This window comes from Triticum aestivum, chromosome 4A (genome assembly GCF_018294505.1).
Source record: "Triticum aestivum cultivar Chinese Spring chromosome 4A, IWGSC CS RefSeq v2.1, whole genome shotgun sequence".
Lineage (NCBI taxonomy): Eukaryota > Viridiplantae > Streptophyta > Magnoliopsida > Poales > Poaceae > Triticum > Triticum aestivum.
In genome coordinates, this window is record NC_057803.1 from 633197094 (window position 1) to 633208464 (window position 11371).

An 11371-nucleotide genomic window follows, 5' to 3' on the forward strand; every position below is an offset into this window, starting at 1 on the left:
TTTTTGTTAGACTGTCATGCCATGGGAGATTTTTGATAAAAATGGGTTGATTGGATTAGGAAATTATTGGGGGAACTGTTAGTGTTAAATTGAATGATTCTATTGATCCTTACTTACAAAGCTCTAAGGAGGTGCTCTAGGATGACCCTTATCTCCTGTCCTTTTTAAACATTAGTGTTGATTGTTTAACAAAAAAGTTACTCAAGCTCAAGAAAATGGACTATAAAAGGGCTTGTTAGCGATTTGATTCCTAATATGGTGCATCTATTTTACAATTTGGTTATGATACTATTCCGTGTTTTGAGGACAATCCTGAATATGACATAAATCTTAAGTTGCTGCTTTACCTTTCTGAGGTTATGTCGGGTTTGCAATATCAATTTCCTCTAAGTTGAGGTGTTAGTTGCGTATGGAACTGGTCCACTATTCATCGGTATGTTGAGATGTTTAATTGTCAAATTGGATGCTTCCCTAACAAACTGTTGGCCATGCCTATTACCTATGGTGACCTTAAGGGATCTGAGTGGGACTTTCTGGATGTCAAAATTATTGAGAAATATGAGGCCTGGCTAAAAACATGTTGTCCATGGGGGACTTACAATCAAGCTTAATGTCCTTTTATCTCATATCCCATCTTATTATATGTCTATGGTTCCCATTGAACAAAATGGTTATTGAGAGGTAGGATAATGCCAAAGGAAAATTCTTTTGTCATAGAAATTATAAAATAAGAGGCTACTATATGGTGAAATAGAGCACGATGTGCCATCCTAAATGTAAGTGGGGGGGGGGCTGGGGGTTATTAAAGACTTGAGGAAACATAATATAGTCTTTTGGTTAAATTGTGGTGGAAGTTAGATCAGAGAAGTGGTATTTTACATGATGTGGTTTAGGCCAAATATACTACAAATGCAACTATGACATCTGTAAGGTGAGAATGAGTGATCCCCTGCTGAAATCATTATGAAAGTGGAGAGTTATATTTTCCTGGTAGAGGAGTGGTGATTAATACAGGAAATATTGCTAGATTAAGGAAATATGTTATCATTGGTAACATTCCCTTGTGTGATAAATTTCCTATGCTCTATGAAATATGTGTGGATCAAGACTGGATTCTTGATCAATATATTCCCTTAATCATGTCTCCTCATATAGAAGAAGATTATTTCCTGCTTTAATTGGTGAGTGGAATAAGGTGAAGGATGAGGTAATGATAGTACCCATGACCAGGAAAATAGAACCATCAACAATACATGAGCTAGTTCCCCGTCTATTTAGTGTTTATCTTCCCGCACAGGTAAGTATTAGGTTTTCATTTGAATCATCATATTCAGGACCTAGTGCAATTCTAATATAGGAACAAAAAACAATCCTCAACATGGAAATGGAATAATAAAAACTTTATTATTGGCTCTAGGGCATCTTTACAACACCATGCATATGCCATAAAATTCATTTTCATTGTGAATGCGGGATAGATGATAAACTCACAGTTTATGGCATTTTCATAACTTGTGATGATATTGACAATGCTCCCTTTGCATTATTCGAGAAATTATTTACATATGTCCTGCCACGACCACCTTAACATTGAAAGATGGACTACAAAGGAGGACTTTATAAACCGGCAATATGATTATCTAAACAGCAATCCTTCTCGGCAACCTAGAAAAAGGCTCGAACCATTCAAAATTGATGTCCGGCAGCGTTTCCTCCCCGTCGGGTCCTTTGGGACCAATCTCTGCAATCTCACGATTTTCAAAGTTGGCAAATGTGTTTGAAGCATGCCTCATGCGTGCCGAGCACCTTCTCTGCATGGTGAAGTCTTCCACACGGCAATCTGCTTGTCATCTTCTTAGAGACGTTGGGCAAGGGTGAGTTGGTCCTCGGGTAGTTTTTCCTTAGGCCATAAAGTTCGGAAAACGCCCTCCATGGCCCATCCTGTGAGTTGGTGTAGCTCTCCCAGCCACATCAGGCTGTCCTTTATGGAAGCCCCTTCAGCTCCAACTAATAGATCCGGGAGAGTCGCTAAAAAGCAGGAATAGGGGTGCATGAAAGTTAGGACACACATCAACAAATCCGAAGTTAAAAAGTCAAACTTGTGAGATACGACATGTATTTCTCGAGTTGGGGATCAATTGATCATGTATGGCAGTACAAGCTCACGCACACACGCACACGGTCCTGGCCGAAGCTACCAAATCCTTCCCAGATCCACGCGCAACACACGGTAATGGTTATATGCCAGCGTACACCCTTAATGGGCCCAATTCGGGCCTGCAAGCCACTGGGGAAATTGCCGGACACGAGTGGACCGTGCAATCGGCCCACGAGTCGAATCATCGTCTTTGCGCTCTCCTGGTTCCTGTTCTGGTGCTGGGCTTGTTGAGATTCCCCCCTTCTTGAGAGCTGGCTTGACCCCAAGCCGAAGCCCGCGGGAACAACTGACGAAGGGAATCCTTGTCTTCCCAAGTAGCAAAAGACGCGTCTCCACCACTCCACTAGACCAGAACTTGCGCAACCGATCGGTTGTCCGAACGGCGAATACGCTCTTGCAGTACCTTGACAGGGAACTGGAGATGAGCATTAATAGATGGGAGCAAGTTGAGTACCTCATGGTGCGGCTGCAAACAACGTTTCAATTGTGAAACATTGAAAACTGGATGGATGCAGCTGGCTGCTGGTAGCTGCAGGCGATAAGCCACCTCACCAATCTTCTCCAAGATAAGAAATTGGCCAAAGTACTTGAAAGCGAGCTTGTTATTAGCTCTATGTGCCATTGATGATTGCACATATGGTTGTAGTTTGAGAAATACCCGATCACCAACAGCAAATGTTCTTTCAGTGCATTTCTTGTCAGCCTAGTGCTTCATTCTTTGTTGAATACGCAACAGATGCTGACGCACTGACTGCTGAACAACTGCTCGAGCAACCAACCATTGTTGCAAATCAACGGGGTCAATTGAATCCAAAGCAGAAACTCCAAAGTGCCGAGGACCATGGCCATAAAGGACTTCAATGGAGTGTTGTTAAGTGCTGAATGCCAATCTGTATTGTACCAAAACTCGCAAAGTGAGACCAATCTAGCCCATTGCTACCTCTTGAGCAATGCGTTGGTTTTCCCTTGAAGAGGATAGGGTGATGCAGCAAAGTAGCGTAAGTATTTCCCTCAGTTTTTGAGAACCAAGGTATCAATCCAGTAGGAGGCCACGCACGAGTCCGTCGCACCTACACAAACAAATAAATCCTCGCAACCAACGCGATAAGGGGTTGTCAATCCCTACACAGTCACTTACGAGAGTGAGATCTAATAGATATGATAAGATAATATTTTTGGTATTCTTATGATAAAGATGCAAAGTAAAGAAAGTAAAATAAAAACGGCGCCAGAAATAGCTTGTTGTCGGGAGATTAATATGATGGAAAATAGACCTGGGGGCCATAGGTTTCACTAGTGGCTTCTCTCAAGAGCATAAGTATTACGGTGGGTGAACAAATTACTATTGAGCAATTGACAGAATTGAGCATAGTTATGAGAATATCTAGGTATGATCATGCATATAGGCATCACACCCGAGACAAGTAGACCGACTCTTGCCTGCATATACTACTATTACTCCACACACCGACCGCTATCCAGCATGCATCTAGAGTATTAAGTTCATAAGAACAGAGTAACGCTTTAAGCAAGATGACATGATGTAGAGGGATAAACTCATGCAATATGATATAAACCCCATCTTGTTATCCTCGATGGCAACAATACAATACGTGCCTTGTTGCCCCTACTGTCACTAGGAAAGGACACCACAAGATTGAACCGAAAGCTAAGCACTTCTCCCATTGCAAGAAAGATCAATCTAGTAGGCCAAACCAAACTGATAATTCGAAGAGACTTGCAAAGATAACCAATAATACATAAAAGAATTCAGAGAAAATTCAAATATTGTTCAGAGATAAACTTGATCATAAACCCACAATTCATCGGTCTCAACAAACACACCGCAAAAGAAGATTACATCGAATAGATCTCCACGAGAGAGGAGGAGAACATTGTATTGAGATCCAAAAAGAGAGAAGTAGCCATCTAGCTAATAACTATGGACCCGAAGGTCTGAGGTAAACTACTCACACATCATCGGAGAGGCTATGGTGTTGATGTAGAAGCCCTCCGTGGTCGATGCCCCCTCCGGCGGAGCTCCAGAAAAGGCCCCAAGATGGGATCTCACGGGTACAGAAGGTTGCGGCGGTGGAATTAGGTTTTTGGTTCCGTATCTAGTAGTTTGGGGGTACATAGGTATATATAGGAGGAAGAAGTACATCGGTGGAGCAACATGGGCCCCACGAGGGTGGAGGGCGCGCCCAGGGGGGGTAGGCGCGCCCCCTACCTCGTGCCCTCCTGGTTCCTTTCTTGACGTAGGGTCCAAGTCCTCTGGATCACGTTTGTTCCAAAAATCACGTTCCCGAAGGTTTCATTCCGTTTGGACTCCGTTTGATATTCTTTTTCTGCGAAACTCTGAAATAGGCAAACAACAGCAATTCTGGGCTGGGCCTCCAGTTAATAGGTTAGTCCCAAAAATAATATAAAAGTGTATAATAAAGCCCAATAATGTCTAAAACTAAATATAATATAGCATGGAGCAATAAAAAATTATAGATACGTTGGAGACGTATAAAGCATCCCCAAGCTTAATTCCTGCTCGTCCTTGAGTAGGTAAATGATAAAAACAGAATTTTTGATGTGGAATGCTACTTGGCATAATTTCAATGTAATTCTCTTAATTGTGGTATGAATATTCAGATCCGAAATATTCAAGACAAAAGTTTAATATTGACATAAAAATAATAATACTTCAAGCATACTAACTAAGCAATTATGTCTTCTCAAAATAACATGGCCAAAGAAAGTTATCCCTACAAAATCATTTAGTCTGGCTATGCTCTATCTTCACCACACAAAATATTTAAATCATGCACAGCCCCGATGACAAGCCAAGCAATTGTTTCATACTTTTGACATTTTCAAAACTTTTTCAATCTTCACGCAATACATGAGCGTGAGCCATGGATATTGCACTATATGTGGAATAGAATGGTGGTTGTGGAGAAGACAAAAAGAGGGGAAGATAGTCTCACATCAACTAGGCGTATCAACGAGCTATGGAGATGCCCATCGATAGATATCAATGTGAGTGAGTAGGGATTGCCATGCAACGGATGCACTAGAGCTATAAGTATATGAAAGCTCAAGAAAAGAAACTAAGTGGGTGTGCATCCAACTCGCTTGCTCACGAAGACCTAGGGCATTTTGAGGAAGCCCATCATTGGAATATACAAGCCAAGTTCTATAATTAAAAATTCCCACTAGTATATGAAAGTGATATCATAGGAGACTCTCTATTATGAAGATAATGGTGCTTCTTTGAAGCACAAGTGTGGTAAAAGGATAGTAACATTGTCCCTTCTCTCTTTTTCTCTCATTTTTTTATTTGGGCCTTTTCTTCTTCTTCTTCTTCTTCTTCTTCTTCTTCTTCTTTATGGCCTTTTTTTTGTTCGGAGTCTCATCCCGACTTGTGGGGGAATCATAGTCTCCATCATCCTTTCCTCACTTGGGACAATGCTCTAAAAATGATGATCATCACACTTTTATTTACATATAACTCAACAATTACAACTCAATACTTATAACAAAATATGACTCTATGTGAATGCCTCCGGCGGTGTACCGGAATATGCAATGAATCAAGAGTGACATGTATGAAAGAATTATGAACGATGGCTTTGCCACAAATACAATGTCAACTATATGATCATGCAAAGCAATATGACAATGATGGAGCGTGTCATAGTAAATGGAACAGTGATAAGTTGCATGGCAATATATCTTCGAATGGCTATGGAAATGCCATGATAGGTAGGTATGGTGGCTGTTTTGAGGAAGGTATATGGTGGGTGTATGATACGACGAAAAGTGCGCTGTATTAGAGAGGCTAGCAATGGTGGAAGGAGGAAAAGTGCGTATAATCCATGGACTCAACATTAGTCATAAAGAACTCATATACTTATTGCAAAAATCTACAAGTTATCAAAGCAAAGTATAACGCGCATGCTCCTAGGGGGATAGATTGGTAGGAAAAGACCATCGTTCGTCCCCGACCGCCACTCATAAGGAAGACAATCAATAAATAAATCATGCTCCGACTTCATCACATAACGGTTCACCATACGTGCATGCTACAGGAATCACAAACTTTAACACAAGTATTTCTCAATTTCAAAACTACTCAACTAGCATGACTCTAATAACACCATCCTCATATCTCAAAATAATTATCAAGCATCAAACTTCTCATAGTATTCAACACACTCATAAGAATTTTTCTTCTTTTTTTACTAATCTTGAATGCCTATTATTGTTAAAGCAAACTACCATACTGTTTTGTAAGACTCTCAAAATAATCTAAGTGAAGCATGAGAGAACAATAGTTTCCATAAAACAAATCCACCACCATGCTCTAAAAGATATAAGTGAAGCACTAGATCAAAAACTATATAACTCAAAAGATATAAGTGAAGCACATAGAGTATTCTAATAATTTCCGAATCAAGTGTGTCTCTCTCAAAAGGTGTGTAAAGCAAGGATGATTGTGGTAAACTAAAAAGCAAAGACTCAAATAATACAAGACGCTCCAAGCAAAACACATATCATGGGGTGAATAAAAATATAGCTCCAACTAACGTTACCGATAGAAGTAGACGAAAGAGGGGATGCCTTCCGGGGCATCCCCAAGCTTTGGCTTTTAGGTGTCCTTAGATTATCTTGGGTGCCTTGGGAATCCCCAAGCTTAGGCTCTTGCCACTCCTTGTTCCATAATCCATCAAATCTTTCACCCAAAACTTGAAAACTTCACAACACAAAACTCAGCAGAAAATCTCGTGAGCTCTGTTAACGAAAGAAAACAAAAGACCACTTCAAGGTATTGTAATGAACTCATTCTTTATTTATATTTGTGTTAAACCTACTGTATTCCGATTTGTCTATGGTTTATAAACTGTTTTACTAGCCATAGATTCATCAAAATAAGCAAACAACACACAAAAAATAGAATCTGTCAAAAACAGAACAGTCTGTAGTAATCTGTAACTAACGCAAACTTCTGGAACTCCAAAAATTCAGCCAAAATAGGACGACCTAGACAATTTGTTTACTGATCATCAGCAGTTAGAATCAATATTTTATAGTGTTCTTGTGATTTTTAACAATTATTTTCGTGAACAGAAAGTTTCTGGAATTTTCGGCAAGATCAAATAACTATCATCCAAGAAGATCCTATAGGTTAAACTTGGCACAAACACTAATTAAAACATAAAAACAAATATAACAGAGGCTAGATCAAATATTTATTCCTAAACATAAGCAAAAAGCAAAAAACGAAAAATAAAATTGGGCTGCCTCCCAACAAGCGCTATCGTTTAACGCCCCTAGCTAGGCATTGATAATTCGATGATGCTCACATGAAAGACAAGAACTGAAGCACCAAGAGAGCATCAAAAAGCATATGAAAAACACATCTAAGTCTAACATACTTCCTATGTATAGGCATCTTATAGGCGAACAAATTATCATAGCAAGAAAAAACTATCATATGCAAGGAAGAGGAAAGAAACAATAGCAATTTCAACATAACGAGAGGTAATTTATTATCATGAAAATTTCTACAACCATATTTTCCTCTCTCATAATAACTACATGTGGGATCATAAGCAAATTCAACAAAATAGCTATCACAATAAATATTTTCAACACGATCCACATGCATGCAAAGTTGACACTCTTCCAAAATAGTGGGATTAACATTAACTAAAGTCATGACCTCTCCAAACCCACTTTTATCAAAAATACCATAAGATTGAACATTCTCCAAATATGTAGGATATAAAGTTGACACTCTTCCAAACCCACTTTCAATGTTATTGCAAACACTATTATCAATCGCATGTTCATCATGGGGCTTAAAGAAATTTTCAAGATCATAAGAAGAATCACCCCAATCATGATCATTGCAATAAGTAGATGACATAGCAAAACTAGCATCCCCAAGCTTAGGGTTTTGCATATTATTAGCACAATTGACATCAAGAGAATTTATAGTAATATCATTGCAATCATGCTTTTTATGCAAAGATCTATCGTGAACCGCTTCATAAAGTACTTCATCAGAATTTTCAGATTCACGAATTTCAAGCAAAACCTCATAAAGATAATCTAGTGCACTCAACTCACTAGCAATAGGTTCATCATAATTGGATCTCTTAAAGAGATTAGCAAGTGGATGAGGATCCATAACAATAGGTTTTTAGTAAGAAAGACACACGAACATAGAATGCACATGGCAACACAAGCAAACTAAAAAGACGAACGGAAGAGGGGCGAATAAAAAGGCAATGTGAAGTGGGGGAGAAGAAAACGAGAGGCAAATGGCAAATAATGTAATGCGGGAGATAAGGGTTTGTGATGGGTACTTGGTATGTTGAATTTTGCGTAGACACCTCGGCAACAGCGCCAGAAATTCTTCTTGCTACCTCTTGAGCACTGCGTTGGTTTTCCCTTGAAGATGAAAGGGTGATGCAGCAAAGTAGCGTAAGTATTTCCCTCAGTTTTTGAGAACCAAGGTATCAATCCAGTAGGAGGCCACGCACGAGTCCCTCGCACCTACACAAACAAATAAATCCACGCAATCAACGTGATAAGGGGTTTTCAATCCCTACACGGTCACTTACGAGAGTGAGATCTGATAGATATGATAAGATAATATTTTCGGTATTCTTATGATAAAGATGCAAAGTAAAGAAAGTAAAATAAAAACGGCGCCAGAAATAGCTTGTTGTCTGGAGATTAATATGATGGAAAATAGACCCGGGGGCCATAGGTTTCCCTAGTGGCTTCTCTCAAGAGCATAAGTATTACATTGGGTGAACAAATTACTGTTGAGCAATTGACAGAATTGAGCATAGTTATGAGAATATCTAGGTATGATCATGTATATAGGCATCACGCCCGAGACAAGTAGACCGACTCCAGCCTGCATCTACTACTATTACTCCACACATCGACCGCTATCCAGCATGCATCTAGAGTATTAAGTTCATAAGAACAGGGTAACGCTTTAAGCAAGATGACATGATGTAGAGGGATAAACTCATGCAATATGATATAAACCCCATCTTGTTATCCTCGATGGCAACAATACAATACGTGCCTTGCTGCCCCTACTGTCACTGGGAAAGGACACTGCAAGATTGAACCCAAAGCTAAGCACTTCTCCCATTGCAAGAAAGATCAATCTAGTAGGCCAAACCAAACTGATAATTTGAAGAGAATTGCAAAGATAACCAAACATACATAAAAGAATTCAGAGAAGATTCAAATATTGTTCATAGATAAACTTGATCATAAACCCACAATTCATCGGTCTCAACAAACACACCGCAAAAGAAGATTACATCAAATAGATCTCCACGAGAGAGGTGGAGAACATTGTATTGAGATCCAAAAAGAGAGAAGAAGCCATCTAGCTAATAATTATGGACCCGAAGGTCTGAAGTAAACTACTCACACATCATCGGAGAGGCTATGGTGTTGATGTAGAAGCCCTCCGTAATCGATGCCCCCTCCGGCGAAGCTCCGAAAAAGGCCCCAAGAAGGGATCTTACGGGTACAGAAGGTTGCGGCGGTGGAATTAGGTTTTTGACTCCGTATTTGGTAGTTTGGGGGTACGTAGGTATATATAGGAGGAAGAAGTACGTCGGTGGAGCAATGTGGGCCCCACGAGGGAGGAGGGCGCGCCCAGGGGGGTAGGCGCACCCCCCTACCTCGTGCCCTCCTGGTTGCTTTCTTGACGTAGGGTCCAAGTCCTTTGGATCACGTTTGTTACAAAAATCACGTTCCCGAAGGTTTCATCCGTTTGGACTCCGTTTGATATTCTTTTTCTGCGAAACTCTGAAATAGGCAAAAAAACAGCAATTCAGTGCTGGGCCTGCGGTTAATAGTTATTCCCAAAAATAATATAAAAGTGTATAATAAATCCCAATAATGTCCAAAACAGAATATAATATAACATGGAGCAATAAAAAATTATAGATACGTTGGAGACGTATCACCCATTTCTTCGGATGAGCACTGATGAAACACGTAAAAAACAGTCCACCTGCTGATTAACACGTTCAGTCTCTCCATCAGTCTCAGGATGATATGTTGTGCTCATCTTAAGTACATCTCCTGTCCTCTTTACTAGATCTGGCCAAAATTTCCTTGTGAACACTGGATTTCTGTCAGATACTATATAGAGAGGCATGTCATGGAACTTGTAGATGTTGTCCAAGAAGAGATCATCAATTTTCTAGGCAGTGTATGGGTGTTTGACAGGAATAAAATGCCCATATTTTGTAAACTTGTCAATGACCACCATGATGCAGTCATACTGATCAGAAGAAGGCAGCCCTAAAATGAAATCCATTGTGACAGTTTCCCAAGCTTTGGCAGGAACAGGTAATGGGGATAGTAACCCAGGGTAAGCTACTCTCTTAGGTTTTGCTTGTTGACAGATAAGACAAGATTGCACAAACTGCTGGATCTTTTTCTTCATACCCACCCATTTAAACAGTGCACAAATTCTTTTGTAGGTGACAGGAAATCCTGAATGCCCCCCAAGGGAGTGTCATGGAAAGTCTGACAAATCTTAGTATGTAACCCACTGTCATTGCCTACCCAAATGCAGCCTTTGTATCTCAGCACACCCTGTATCAGCTAGAAATTTTGTTTGGATTTAGTTTGCACTGACAACTGTTGCAATAATTCCTGTGCTTTTGGATCATTATTGTAACTTTCAACAACATCTTCAAGCCAACTAGGCTTAACATGAGAAAATGCTAGCACTTGAGAATCTGATTGTGGTAGCTAAAGTTGTCTCGCCCTTCTTCAAAACTACAGGGCGCGCGCTACGGCTTTGACCTAACGGCCTCCGTTTGCTAGAATCGGAATAGTTGAGAACAAAGTGGCAAACGGGTGCGTAACGCGTGGGAATCTGCCGAACAGTTCGGGCCAAATCCTGAAGAAAGCTCAAAAGTGCTGTTTGATGAGCCTGCGTAGTATTAGGTAGTTGGTCAGGTAAAGGCTGACCAAGCCAATGATGCTTAGCTGGTCTTTTCGGATGATCAGCCACACTGGGACTGAGACACGACCCGGACTCCCACGGGGGGCGGAAGTGGGGAACCTTGGATAATGGGTGAAAGCCCGATCCAGCAATATCGCGTTAGTGAAGAAGGGCAATGCCGCTTGTAAATCTCTTTCGTCGAGTGCGCGATCATGACA

At 40.4% G+C, this 11371-nt stretch overlaps 1 pseudogene; it reads right to left on the minus strand.

Annotated features, from left to right (window-relative positions):
- LOC123084152 (uncharacterized) overlaps positions 1–11371 on the minus strand; it is a 54747-nt pseudogene that overhangs the window by 35961 nt on the left and 7415 nt on the right.